Source organism: Marmota marmota, unplaced genomic scaffold (assembly GCF_001458135.2).
Source record: "Marmota marmota marmota unplaced genomic scaffold, marMar, whole genome shotgun sequence".
Taxonomy (NCBI): domain Eukaryota; kingdom Metazoa; phylum Chordata; class Mammalia; order Rodentia; family Sciuridae; genus Marmota; species Marmota marmota.
The window spans coordinates 10,486,469-10,501,495 of record NW_026000241.1 but is presented as its reverse complement, the minus strand read 5'-3'; positions in this window follow the sequence as shown (position 1 = coordinate 10,501,495).

The following is a 15,027-nucleotide window of genomic DNA, read 5'->3' as shown; positions in this document are numbered from 1 at the left end:
TTTTAATAAGAGATATTTTGTTATTTATAGTATTCATCTGATTACCATATTATGAAAATATAGTGTCTAAATATTAGGGATGACAAAGCAACTATTTATTTATTTATTTTTATTATTTACCAACTTAAAAATTATCAATATGTTATCTAATGTAATTTAAGGAGTTAAAAGCATTTAATGGTATATTTAACATTTAGCAGATTAACCTTGTAAATCAATCAGATATTCAACAAAAGTACTCATAAACGAGTAATCTTATGTCTAATTAATTTACTTATTTTATCAAAACATTAGACAAGTATAATGAACAGTGTTAGCCATTTTTTGTTGTTGTTGTTGAAGAAAAGTCCTAGAACCAAAGCACATCAGACATTAACATGTTAAAGACATCTTATTTTTTATCTGTTTACCCAATTTAAATTGAACCTTTTAAATCAGTGAATTAAAAATATTTGGATCTATTTTTTTTAATTTTTACAAGCGCTCTTTACATATATATTAATCTTTATATCATGTACATGATATATGGACATACGAACAAACAGACATACAACACATAATACAAGTGTGCACACATAACGCAATAAAGGACTTGTAGCTATTTTAGGTGAAATTTCTATTGTAATGTTTAAATACTCCACAGTTGATAAAAAATAGAACTGATCAGAAAAACATTAACTTAGGTCTGTAGGATCAAAATTATGAGCTCAAAAAATACAGAATCTAAGAAAAAGCAAGAGTCCTAGAAAAAATGACCGGCCGGTAATTAGAAAGTACCATAAAATTTACCCTTTTTTTTTTTTTTTTTTACAATCCCTTTTAAAATGACCTGCTTTTCCACAATTGAAACAAGTTCCTGATTTATTGGGTTTAAGGGCTCCAGCCATGGCTGCAGCAAAAACAGAAGCTTGATATTCAATTCCTCCCACTCCAGCACAAGCTCTCACATATTCACTCAATGAGGCATTTTGCCCTTTTAATGGCCCCAAAATATGCTTACATTCAGGATTTGCATTTTCAAATGCTAATGTTTCCAATAATACCTTTGCTATTTGATCTTGACCCACTGCTCTCATTACAACAGTACGCAGTCTTGCAAGAAAATCAGTATAAGGTTCAGTAGCCCCTTGTACAGTTTTAGTAAAGGAAGGTTGTGCTTGACCAGTGGGTATCACAGGTATCCAAGCTCTTAAGAAAACCTGTCGAACTTGTTGAAGATCTGGATCTGTATATTGAGCCTGCTCTCTAAAAGCACGGTAATTACACTCCCCCATTAACTTATCTTCCATAGGTCGGGGGTGGGGGGGGGGGATTTTGAGCCTCATTCTCTCGAGCTTGTTTTCATGCCTCATCTTCCCACCAACTTCTCAATAGTAACCACTGAGATCCCTCCAAAACTGTTTTGGCTAATGCCTCCCAATCCAAAGGAATAAGTAATTTAGAAGTTCCCAAATTTTCTAACATACCTAACACAAAAGGAGACTGAGGGCCATATTGAGAGACTGCAGCTTTTAAATCCCTTATAAACTTGTATTCCACTGCAGTATAGTGAACATCAATCATTGGGGGATATTGAAGGTTTTGTTGTCTAGTTATAGGAAACAAATGTGGTGGATCAACAAAACAACCAGGAGGAGCTGCAAGATCATCATCATCATGTATCATAGTAAGAGGAAATTAAAAACGTTGTTGTTCTCTACCCACATCAGCTCTATACTCTGTCATTGGAAAGATAGAAGCATTGGACAGAGTAGTAGGTTTAAGAGAGGACCTTTGCTTTTTTAATTTCATTTTATCCACAAAGGCCTCCATAATTTCTTTCATACTGGAGTCACTATCTGAACTTTCTGAATCTTCCTCATCACCCAGATCTGATTTAGGAGAATCATCTATAGTATCACAGATAACTTCCTTGGGCTCCATTTTGTTAACCTTATTATCAGATTTGATGTATCAACCTGGCTTTCACAAAGAGAACCCTTTTAATTATTGCTTTCTAATAATTGTAATGCTTGAGTAATAGCGCTACACAATGTCCATCCAAATCTTCAAAGAAATAACATTCCCAGCCTGATGCTGCTTACGGAGCTCTTTTTGAACCAATTTCCATTCCCCTAAATTTAACTGGACCTTAGTTTGATGCTGGAACCAGTGATAATGACATTCTATAATTTTAAATAACTCCTTGAGTCTCTTATGAGATGTTTTCACACCTATGGAATACAATAATCCTTGTAGTAACTCCACATATTGTTCCTTTAAGGACTGGGAGTTTCCCATGTTAGTTCTGAAAGTCCCCCTAAAGTCTCTTTTAACCCGGGGCGATACCTTTCGATATTTTGTTAGTTCTGAAAGTCCCCCTAAAGTCTCTTTTAACCTGGGGCGATACCTTTCGATATTTTGTTAGTTCTGAAAGTCCCCCTTTCGTTTTCTTAACCTGGGATGCTTACCCTTTCGGTGCTGGATCCTGCTGACTACGCCAAATGTTGCAGTAATTCACTTGCAGGTCATCATGAGAAAGAAAGAAGAAGCAGAGCAAGCAAAGCAGCAGCAGAAAAAAAGTGCTTTATTGTATACAAGCAATCTTTTTATAGTATTGTGAACAAAGAAGGCAGCCTTCCAACATCAATAAATCAAGTCCTTCAGCTAATTAAACATAGCACATAGAAGTTTTACTTTCTAATCAGAAGTGACCCGCTTTTCATAGCTAATCTAGTCTCGGCCTGGAGCATGCCAAGCTCTGCTCTTGTTAAAAACAGATAATAAAATTTTTTCTTAGCGCCCTCCTAGCCCACTTGGCAGAACATCCCGTTTGCAGGCAAGTCCTCCCAAGGACAGCAGACATCTCATTTTCAAGCATGTCTGCTGTTACCTTATCTAAACCTTGAAGTAGCCCCTCGTTTGCGAGCAGACCCTCCCAAGGACAGCAGACACCTCGTTTTCAAGCATGTCTGCTGTTACCTATCTATACCTTGACAGAATATCCCTTTTTCAGGCAGACTCCATCAAGGACAGTAATAGTAACGCAGTCACATCTGATTCTCTACAGAACCTTCTTGAATTGCCTCACATGTGAGCTTTTGGGGGGCACCACATCTAAACCATAACAAGCTACTCAATCTTTATGTGATCTTTATGTGATTTTCCTCCAACTAAAATAACTACCAATTTTTCGGGGCTGGGGATGTGGCTCAAGCGGTAGTGCGCTCGCCTGGCATGCGTGCGGCCCAGGTTCGATCCTCAGCACCACATACAAACAAAGATGTTGTGTCCGCCGAAAGCTAAAAAATAAATATTAAAAATTCTCTCTCTCTCTTTGAAAAAAAATAACTACCAATTTTTAAAGGGAAGATACCACATACCCTTTCAGCAAAAAAGAAGGAAAACCCTTAAAAGCACAGTTTTGGCAAGTTCCTGTGAAGGCCTTTCTGGTCAGATTTCAGGCAGACCCTCCTAGAAATTTCTCTTGCAGCAGAGAAGTTCTGGTGCTTGCTGATACTTCATGAACTTTGGCCATGGCTTATCTCTCCTGAGGCATAGGGAAATCCATACCACACAGAAGCCCCATATATCTGAGAAGTGTGAGAAAGCTTCTCTCAGTTCCATGCTTACAACCCACCAACCTGTCACTCAGGGGAGAAGGGATGTGTTGGTTCCATCAATAGGAAATCCTGTGGGCAGATTTCAGGCCTTGGGAAACACCAGAAACTATGCACAGGAGTGAAATTCTATGTGTGTACTTGTTATGGTTTAGATATTAGGTGTGCCCAAGCTCATGTGTGAGACAATGGAAGGAAGTTTAGAGGGGAAATGGTTGGGTTATGAAAATTAATCCCCTCTTATAGATTAACTGGGTGGTAATTATAGACAGTTAGGGTGTGGCTGGAGGAGGTGGGTCATTGGGGAAGTGTCTTTGGGGTTTATAAGTTGTCCCTGGTGTTTGAGAACTCACTTTCTGATTCCTGGTGGCTATGTCTGAACCACTTTCCTCCTTCCACTGTGATGTTCTGCCACACCTTGGGCCCAGAGCAATGGAGTCAGCCATTTATGGACTAAGACCTCTGAAACTGAGCCCCCAAAGAAACTTTTCTTCCTCTAAAATTGTTCTTGTTAGTTCTTTTTGTCACAATAGAAAAAAAAGCTGACTAAAACAGTACTGAAGATGAGGGAGTATTCACCCTGAGTTCTGCTCTTGTTGCCTACCAGAATATCCTCTTAGACAGAAGCCACCAAAGCAGTGGGCATGGGAAAGACTTCCTCTGGGTCATGTTTCACATATCATGTCACAGAAGCCACAACAGGAAGGAGCACACAGGGATGATGGCCAAGCAGTGACTCACTGATTTCTTAGGTCTTCTCCCAGCATGGGTTCTCTGGTGCCTTGTCAGGTTTCTGCTCGGCTGAGGCCTTCCCAAATACCTTTTGTCCTCAGTACTTCTCCCCACCGCAGCTCGCTTGTGCAGGCACAGCCTTTGGCCCTCACTGCAGTTTTTCACTCTTATCACACTCAAGGGTCTTCTCCAAAGTGGCCCTGCTTTTCCACAATTACCTTAGAGAACTTCTTCATGTTGTGGATTCTGGTGGGCAACAATGGCTGGGCTCGAGGTAAAATGTTACATATGTAGAACTTTCCTTTTACAGTATGTGGTTGCTGATGTTGCCTAAGATCTGAAATTCTAGCCAAAAGATTTGGCAAATAAGGGATGCTCACAAAAAAACAAGAGTCTTGCAGAGGATGAGAAACAATCACCCAAGGAATGGGTGGTAAAGGCCATGAAGAGGGTGCTATCTCACTGAATCCTAAACCAGGGCCCTCAGTAGAATAGGGTTGACACAGGACAGGGAAAGGAAATGCTAGAAAGGCCCAGTATATGTAGCCCACACACCTCCCTGTTTCTGCTTTGCCCATTTGATTTTTCACTGCATCAACAAGCAGGAAAGGAGGCACACAGGAGGGAATGAAAGGGGTATAAGAGACACTAATATAATGCCACAAAATCCATGTTCACTAGTTAATCACAATGTATGTAAATACATTATGTTTCCTTATTAAGAGGCACAGAAAGAGAGAGACGTTTTGCAAGTAACTCACCTAAAACTAAACAATAGAAAAGGTTGAAAAGGGAGGGAGAAAAATATGCCAAACAAATTCTAAGAACAACAAAACTGGGTAGAAATAGTAAAGTGAGATGACACAGACTCCAGGAATAAGCATTTAAAATGCTTAAAAACAGAATATTTTGTATTGATTTTAAAAATGAACAATCTCCAAGTCATCAGGAAACCTATAAGTCGCCCTTATTCTCCATCCTCCCACTTCTAAAACATCAGCAATCCCAGTTCACTCTTTTTCCAATATACCTTGTAAATCCACTCATGTCTTTCCATTCTCCACAGTGTCCAAATCTGGCCACCATCCTCTCTCAAAGGCAATCTTGTAATACTGACCTAGTTGGACCCATAATCAGTTTCCTCCATGCAACCTCAAATTCATTAACCTGGTCCACATGGCCTGGGAAAGCAGGCCCCTACCTACTCAATAGCATCTCTGATGCTGTCACTCCCACCCAGGCACAGTCGTCTCTCTTCCATTACCTGTCAGCTAACAGGTCATTCCCCAAGGTGTTTGCAACAACCGTTCCCTCTCCTGACATTTTTGTGTGGTTGCTTTGTTTTGTGGTTCTGGAGATTAAACCCAGAGCCTCATGCATGCTATGCAAACACTCTACCCTGAGCAATACCTCCAGTTGGTCACTCTGCCTGATGTGCTTCTCTCCCACGTTTTCAAGGGCACAGAAACATGTTTTCATTCCATGTTCAATTTAAATGGCACCTCCTAAGACAAGAATATGATTTTTTTTCAGTACTGGGGATTGACTGGGAATTGAATATATGAGCAACATCCCCTAGAATGCGTGTCTATGTGTGTGTGTGTGTGTGTGTACACACACACACACACACACCACATATATACCTATATATGTATACATATATTCATATATACATATATACATACATACACACATATTTTATTGAGACAAGTTCTAAGTTTCTGAGGCTGGCCTCAAATTTGCAGTCCTCCTGTGTCAGCCTCCCAAGCTGCTGGGATTATGGATGTGTGCCATCATGACCAGCAAGAGGATGAATTTTTAAAAAATGATATCTGTAGATATAAAAGCATAAGAATACTGTAATTTTCTTTCAATTTATTACCTTTATAAACAAACTTACAAATGTGTGGACTACTATTAGTCTGTTAAATATTGAACTATGATGAAAACAGATACTTGAGGATTCTCCTTCAAATAGTTCTATTATTTCTCGGCACAGCATTTATTTTCTATGATTTGTTTGTTTTTCTCCACTAGGAGGCACCTCTATCCTATCTGTGACTGTGTTCTCAGGACCGTGGACAGTGCCTGTTACAAAGTAAATGCTCCGTAGCTATGTATTGAAGAGTTGTAGTGAACTCACATGTACTTCTGCATTTATCAGTAGACCTTTAAATTATATAAGGTAAATATTAATTAAGATACAAAAATAAACAATCAGAGTGGGATACCAATCTATTTCCCTTAGAAACATCCTAAGCAAACAATAAAAACAAAGATACTATGTAATCAAAGGTAGATAAATAAGTACTGTTATTATACCTTTCTGGATTATTTTTTCGGAATTGCCATGCATTAGTTTTATAAATGGGATCAAATGTCACTTTTTAACACACACACACACCTAAAGAGGTGAACAAACCCACTCAAGGGTGCAAAGTTCATACCAAGATGGAAGGTGACAGGAAGATGCATAGCTTAGCACCTTTAGGATTTAGGGTTATTTCAAGATATATTACTGCTTGAGTTTTTTTTTTTTTGAAAAGTTTAATATATAACTAACAACCCTTCTGCAGCAGAGACAAACTGCCAGCCCCCTTCTTTCACCTAGAATCATCAGAACTGTGTTGTTCTGTGTTGAAGGTATGCATGCCCTCACCAGCATGGGGTAACACACCAATAATTCTAAAGAATTACAGGGACTGGCCTAAGAAATTAAAGCAGATTGTTATCTCAAGGATATCCCAATAGAATAGGAAAGAAAACAGAGGCCCTGAATGATGAAGACCCTGCTCAGCACCTAGCCTTTCTGCCCATTGTCCCTGCACCTTCTTTCTTCTCCATTAAAGTCCTTTTCTGTACCTGAGTTCCCTAAGTTGGTATTTTGAGGATGATAGCCCACTCCACCTTTTCAGAAACAGTGCTTGAATAATTCTGATTTCCTCCCCACAGGATTGGGGTATTGGGTATCTAGCTCACAGAGAGTAGATTGTGGGACTTCTCAGCCATTATAGGAACCCAATTTACTATAATAAATTCACTATATAGATAAATTATATATAAACATGTTATAAATAAAATATATTTAGAAACCATATGAAATTTAATATAAATGACTGTATGTGACAAGATCAGTTGTGGGGGTGTTGTTACAGCTCAGTGGCAGAGCACTTGCTAGCATTGTGAGGCACTGAGTTTGATCCTCAGCACCACACAAAAATAAAATAAATGTATCTAAAACTAAAAAAAATTTAAATGGTCAATTGTGTATCTCAATTTGGCTCTAGCTTACAAATAGTAGTTGCAGGATATATCCATGATATCTGGAGAACACTAATACGTGTGTGTGACTGTGTGTGTGTGTGTGTGTGTGTGTGTGTACACAATGATAGGCTAAACCAAATGAAGGTGACAGTTCAGAAATTGCTTGGTATAATGTAAATTAGAGGAAGAAGTCTAAACACATAAATGGAAGCTAGCTATAACAAGTTTTCCCAAGTGATATTTCCAGAAATTTTTAGAGGTTGGCTTTTGCTATGGATTTTGAAACTGTAGGAGCAGAGAATTGTTCAGAACAGGGGTAAGTGATTAGGATTAATAAGATGAAACAAAATTCTAGCAAGAGGCCTAGAAAAGTTTCATGAAAAAAGATACATGAAATGATCAAGAGTGTTTCTTTTAGAGAAGAGTTGTAGCATTTATCCTAGTCCAAAAAATAAAGAGGAAATAAACCAAATTGCTAAACAATTGGCCCTTTCACATATAGTAACTCCTACTATAGCTTTACTCTCCAAATTTATGCATGATTGAAAAGTATGTTTCTTCTAATCCTATGAACTACTTCAGGAGGTATCACATGATCATTCTCTTCCCAGGTTTCATCAACTTCTGAGCAGTGGAAAGCAGAAACAACAGGAAACTTGGATAGAAAAGGGAACAGGCTCATTTTTTTCCAAGTGTGTAATTCCTGGGGACACTTTTCTCAGACATTACTTAGGAAAGAGGGAGAGAGGAAATAATACTCCTGACAATCTGCAAACTGAGAACCAGCTTGACCCTCCAGAACACATTGAGAGAGGAGAGTTAGGTTGACTTTGGGAGTTAGGCACATTTAATCTGAAGAAATATTAGTGTGTAGGACATTGGTGTTATCAGGGCACAGAATACTCTTCCAGATACTCATAGAAGATATGAGCTTATTCTGGCAGAGTTCCAATAGCAGATGGAAGTATACTGGAGGTCTTGTATGTAAAGGAAATTTAGAAATTCCCTGGAGTGTCAAGTCTTATTCTCATTGGATCTCTGCCTGTTTTTCAATTAAGAAATAAGGATTGTAACCTGGCATGGTAGCACATGCCTGTAGTCCCAAGTCCAGCCTGGGCAACATAGAAAGACCCTGTTTAAAAAAAAAAGAGGGAAGAGAGGAAGAGGGTAAAAGAGATGGGGGAAAGAAATGAGAGGGGAAAAAAGAAAACTATCATCTTCTATCTCTAGACTGGTAGAAAGAATCATCAGGTGACATTATGGTTGCTTAAAGGCACAATTTTTATACATCCAAACACCTTTGCTGTTGTTTAAAATTCCCTATAGACTATAATAGGAAATAACCTGAACTGAAATAATGAACCTTCCCAAGCAATGACTATCTCTTGACATTTGATCAAGTTGTTCCCTCTTATCAAGAATGCTCCTCCCTCTCTCCAGATTCCTATCCAAGATCCAACTCAATGCTATTCCTTTCGAATCTCATCTAATCCCTTTCAGGATCAATACTTCCTTTGGCTCTCTTCTCTTATGTTGCCTTTTGTTAAAGTCATCAGTATCCATCCACTCCTGGTTCTTACTATTTCTGAGGTGCAAATCTTCCTTGTTTCCCACCTATTTTCTTCTATAGATGTTGTCTGTAAATTATGATGTATAGTGCTTGATAGGATATGTCAAAGTTCACCTTTTACCTTACTTAATCCTCCAAACTATGAGTGGGAAAGCAAGCATGGATCGCTATTTGTTGTTCCATTCCTCAATTAAGGAATTTAAATTTTAGGGGGTGATGGGCATAGCTGGGTTTTGCCATATCTATATGCTGGAAAGTATTTCCAGCCCGTTTTGAGACACTTCAGGAAGAATTTGGTTTTCAAATATGAGGTCCAAGAGTACCCAGAAACTGATAGATTACAACTAATAACGTCAAGTTTATTATTTCCAACACCAAAGCTATGCTTTAGGAAAATCAAGCTCACTGAAAACAGGCTCACAAAGAGACAAGGTTGCTAATAGTGGGAGGCAGGAGACCTGGTTCCTTTTTCTCTGTGGGTCTGTTTCTCCACTGGCAAGAAAGGAAGGGGTAACAACTCAGCTGGTGGAGAGCTATGGTTAGGGCGGCCAGAAAATGTTCCTTCCCCCTCACAGATTTGCATCTCAAAGACCGGTGGAGAGCGTGGGGGACTGGACGACAGGCCCCAGAGGGTGATTTGGCCAGAACAGGGTACTGGATGTAGGATGCTTCAGATCTGTCCCCAACCCCAGAAGATCACTGGGACTGAACCCACAGGGAAACACAGAATGCTTGCGGTACTCATTTGGAAGGAAGAAGCCTAAGTTCCCGCGCCAAACGCCCTCGCTGGTCTCCACCTCTCGCTGCATCGCCCCATCTGTATCAAGAGGGAGTCGATACCAGCACCAGCAGTGGATATGGGGAGGAGGAGGTAGCCCCAGGCCGGGGACTCTAGCAGTACATCCACAAACTCCCCACCCTGATCCCCAGGCCCCCAACCGCAGTGGCCAGGGAAGTCCTGAACATAAGATCACCGGAAGTGAATCCTTCCGCGGTTTTCGCTTGCTTTGAGAAACTTCCGGTTTCGTCTAGGAAGTCGGAGGTCTGCGCATCTCGTTGGTCTTTAGACCTGGGCTTGGGTCTCTGCGGGGTTCCTAGAGGCCAGTGGATAAAGAAAACACACTCCCACCCCCCCGTTTTGTGACATCGTTAATCCTCCCTGCGGAAGGAATTAAAAAGTCAGAGCAATGGGAGAAGAGGGCAGGTCTAAAGACCTCAATTCAAGGGCTTCCTTAACATTTTCAGCCAGCAAAATATTGCCAAGCCTCCAGATCCTCGCCTGCAAACTAATGATGCTGTCTTACACAGGCTCTGGGAGTGCACAGCAGACATACAAATATGAGAGTTGTTCCTGTCTCTTTCTCTCCAAATCCCTCAAGGTAGCTGGATATCACAGGCAACTTGCCATGACTGAGACTTATCAGTTTCCTTCTCAGCCTTGAAGCTTTAATCAAGGACACATTTCTTGGTGGCCAAATTAGGCTCTTTGCTGGATATCAGGGAAACAAAGGTGGCCTGGCTGTATAGAGCTCTCCTCCTAAGGAGTTCTCCTCCTAAACAAAACAAAGCAAGACATCCAACAAAGCGTGGAGTTAGCAGCTGGTATTGGCATCAGACCTGCCATTTTAGTTCAGGAGCCATTTTTATCTAGTGACTCCTAAGTTTCAATTTAGGAGCCATTTTATCTAGAGATCTTAAGGCAATGTTGCTTAGCCTGTGCCTGCTAAAGGGTCAATGCCATCCCAGCCCATGACCCCCAAAGTATGCTTGTGAAATTCCTCTTGCGGGCTATAAAGCTGCCCTGTGAGTGCCCACCTGCTGCTGCTCTTCTTGGAGGGAAAGCCTTGTCAGTTTGCTCTGACAATAAATCTCTCGAGTGGAATTCTGGTGTGTGGTGTGATCTTTGGACTTTGTGTGGACTCTGCGAGTGTCCTTTCACCTAGGGACTTGATTGTGAATTAAAGAGACTTGCTCACATGGGGCTTACAGTAAGAGAGTTGTAGTAATAAGTCGGTGTTAATACAGTATGGCAAGAAAGGTCCATGACAAGAATATGGGAGGTTACTGCAGAGGCACAAAAGAAGAGGTACCTAATTTAGGTTGGGAAGGTGTACAAAGAAGATTTTCCCAGAGAAGGGGCTTCTCAGTTAAGTCTTAAAGGATGAGTAAGAGTTTTTGAGATGAAAGGAGAGTCTTTGTGCTCTCCTTGCTGAGCTTGGGCCCCATCCACTCCCATTGAAGCAAGGTAGCTGAGATTTTCTTCCTATATCAGCAAACCTCCTTTGGGGTGTCTAAGACCCCAACTTTTTTTAGGGTGTACATGAATGTTCTGACTGTTGAAAAGGGATGTCCACCAAGATGATGTCAGAAGATCTGAGTAGTTTGCAGGCAGCAAATCCACTGACTGACTGTGCTCCTTTCTTTGTGGTCTTCTTAAATCTAAATGGTCCCTACGGGGACACTTTTCAAAGCTTCCCTTACCCCAGGTAGGACTTAACACAGAAGAGGAGATAATAGTGATGTAGAGCAGCATAGTGAGTGGTATAGGTATCTCAAAAGAATACACCAAGACTGTGTTTTTCCAAAATAGATGGCATCATGGGTAGAGCTTCAAGGTTTGGGTTAGATAGTGTATTTTGCATTAGAAAAGTAGAACTTGGGTTCCTTGTGTGGTAGCTCTCATTCCAAACTTTTTGTGATGGTTTCCAATAAAAATCAGGATAGGTTACAGAATTACTACAAGCCTTCTCAAGGTCATTTTTGGCCAAAATGTAGGTCTCCCAAAGTGTTATATGGGAAGCATAGTGAGGCATGTCTTGCCTATTTTGACCCAGCTCATCTGTGGTAGATAAGGCCCACAATGCCAAACGTAGATGAGCTTTTTCCGAAGTCCAGAAACGCTGCTTAGATGACTCCAGCCATCACAGACAATGAAAGCCAACTAGCTGAGCATGAAATACCTCTGAGGAATTAAAAACAAAACAAAACAAACAAACAAAAAAACAACCCTCTATTATTGCCTGTGCATTGCCTAATGTAGGAATCTCCTACATTAGGCAGCCAGAACTGCAGGACAGCACTTGGTCAAAGAAACTTGGAGATAAGAACTGATAGCTTTTGGGGCTGGGGTTGTGGCTTAGTGGTAGGGCACTCACTTAGCATGGGTGAGGCACTGGGTTGGATCCTTAGCCTCACATAAAAATAAATAAAGTCATTGTGTTCATCTATAACTAAAAAAAAAATTTTTTTTAAAAAGAACTGACAGCTTTTGACCTGTCCTTAAGAGAATTCCTGCCAGGCATGGTGGCACATGCTGTAACCCTGGCAGCTTGCAGGCTAAAAGATCAAAAGTTCAAAGCCAACCTCAGCAACTTAGTGAGACCCTGAGTAATTCAGCAAGACCCAGTCTCTAAATAAAATAATAAAAAGGGCTGGGTATGTGGCTCAGTGGTTAAGCACCACTGGGTTCAATCTCCAGTACCAAAAATAATTCCTGCTCAAGAACCCTGGGCCTTGTTCTTTTTCAACATTCTTTTTCAACGAGCATCCAAGCTCTCCAAGACTCAAGTTGTCTGCAAATCCATCCCTGGTGTTCTTCCTGTAAGGATCCCGCGAAATGTCGGAGAAAGAGACCACCAAGTGACCACTCATGCAATTGGCAGAAGGGGGGATTTATTGAACCAGCATGCTGGGGCTCCGTGCCCACTCAAGAAGGGAAAGCAGCCCAGAGCCCCGAGCAGGGGCTGAGCACTGCTTAAGTACACTTTTTGGGGAGGGCGGAGGGCTTTGTATACATCAGAACAAATCATCATTGGCGCGGGAAAATTGAATAACAACTCCTAAACATGATTGGTTCATTCATTGGCGGGAACAGGTCAGGCTCCTAAGGAGGGGGTTACATTTAAACTGATTGGTCCAGGCCCTGCAATGCCTACGACCACACAGAGCCCTTATTAAACAACCAATAGTCAGGGGAAATATTTACTGGGCAGTTCCAAGCATTGTCTCAACAGCTACAGAAATTTCAGGTTTTGCAGGTAGCATAGAAACCTAACAATACCTAATCCTTTACATTTTAACTCAGACCTTGCAGCTTAGAAACTTTACAACACCCGGTCTTTTACCCTTTAACTTTTACGCTTTAACTTCAATTTCTTTTACCCTTACATTCCCATTATTAGCCAGACTCAGAAAGAAAAACCTCAGAAAATTCTACAAGGGCATGCAGTACAAGCCGCTGGACCTGTGGCCCAAGAAGATGTGAGCTACATGCCACTGAATCAACAAGCACAAGGAAGATTTAAGGTCCAAGAAGCAGCAGCAGAAAGAACAGCTGTATCCTCTACAAAACTAGGCAGTAAATGCCTGAGTGCCATGCTGCAATAAAACACAAAACTGGCAAAAAAAGAAAAAGAAAAAAAAAAAAAAAAAGCAAATCCATGGACCTCTAAGGCTTCGATGGACCAATAGGCTATATCCAGCCGCAATGCCATGCATATAGGCCCAGACTGCCTTGACCTCCTTAGATAGGAATTGGGGGAATAAAGAGAAAGATACTGAATTTCAAAGGAAATTCCCATAAACCATGGAAATGCAGAAAGCATGCAAACAAATAATTGCAACTCCTGAGGGACATGCCCTTGGCTCAGGCCTTTGACCTATGTCCTTAATAAATGTTAACATCCCACATCAATGGGTTGCTGTCTTTTTGGAGATTGTCCCCATTCTCCCTTGAATATGTATCTATTTTCCTAAATAAACATCTGTCTATCTATGCCTTTAGTGAGTAATGAAAATTTTTTTCTATCTAATGCCAAGAATCCTCTGGTCCTGAGTTGAGTTCCCCCTTTTCTCCAGGAATTTCTCAGACACTTCTTCAAAGATATCTCTTCTTCCAAGACACTGCCTGTGAAATTTCCAAATATAGGGGTGACTTTGATGTCAGAAGATCACAGTTAGGCTCAGAGGACAAAGACTGTTCTCAAAGGTCTCTTCCTGTGAAAACTCTGAGGTAGGACTTCCCCTGCCTTTGTCTCTATTATTGCCTTCACATATATATGAGGGACAGATGTCAGAGCCTGAGGTAGGCCCAGGACTCCTCCCGATGTTGCTGATCCCTGGACAGCCCAGGAGACTATTTACTTTGGATCCCATAAAGAACCTACTTACTGGGCTATGAGGAGATACATAAAAATATATAGTCAATTCCATCTGGAAGTGGTCCATCTTATCTTCTGTCCTTCTCTCTATGCTATTGCACCCAGCGATTGTGCCTCCAAGGCCTGCTCCATCATGTTAAACTAGGGATGTGTTTACATCCCTAGTTTTACATGTCAACTATTCTTCAAGGTGAAGAATACATCTGGGTTAACATTTGTCCCCCAAAACAAGACAATTGCATCTCAGATTATAAATTGTCCTCATACCTTCCTACTTTTTATCTGCTCTTTGTCCTTCTCTGGCACTGCCTCAGGAAAACATTAACCACATTTCTGGGCCTATGTCTTTACTTATAACACACAGTCTAACTGGTCATGCTGAGACTATGCCAGCCTTTCTGTTTTGTCGCGAGTGTACTCGTGCACTACTACCTGCCCCGTAAGGCATGAGTTATGTTTTGCACTTTTCAGATAGGGTGAACAGACCCAGCGACTCTTTCAGCAAGGTCACCAGGAGGGGAAGGGCCACAACTGGGGTGAGCAAAGGTCTCCCCTACACTGAATTGCCTGAGAACCGGATGTGGGCAGCCGGAGGCCTCAGGAGAGCCAAGTTCTGGCTCCAGTCGCTGGCGGCCCCGCCCCACACCACACCGCCCAGGACTTCCCCAACTCTCGCCTGGGAGGGCGCGCACACCTCCCAACT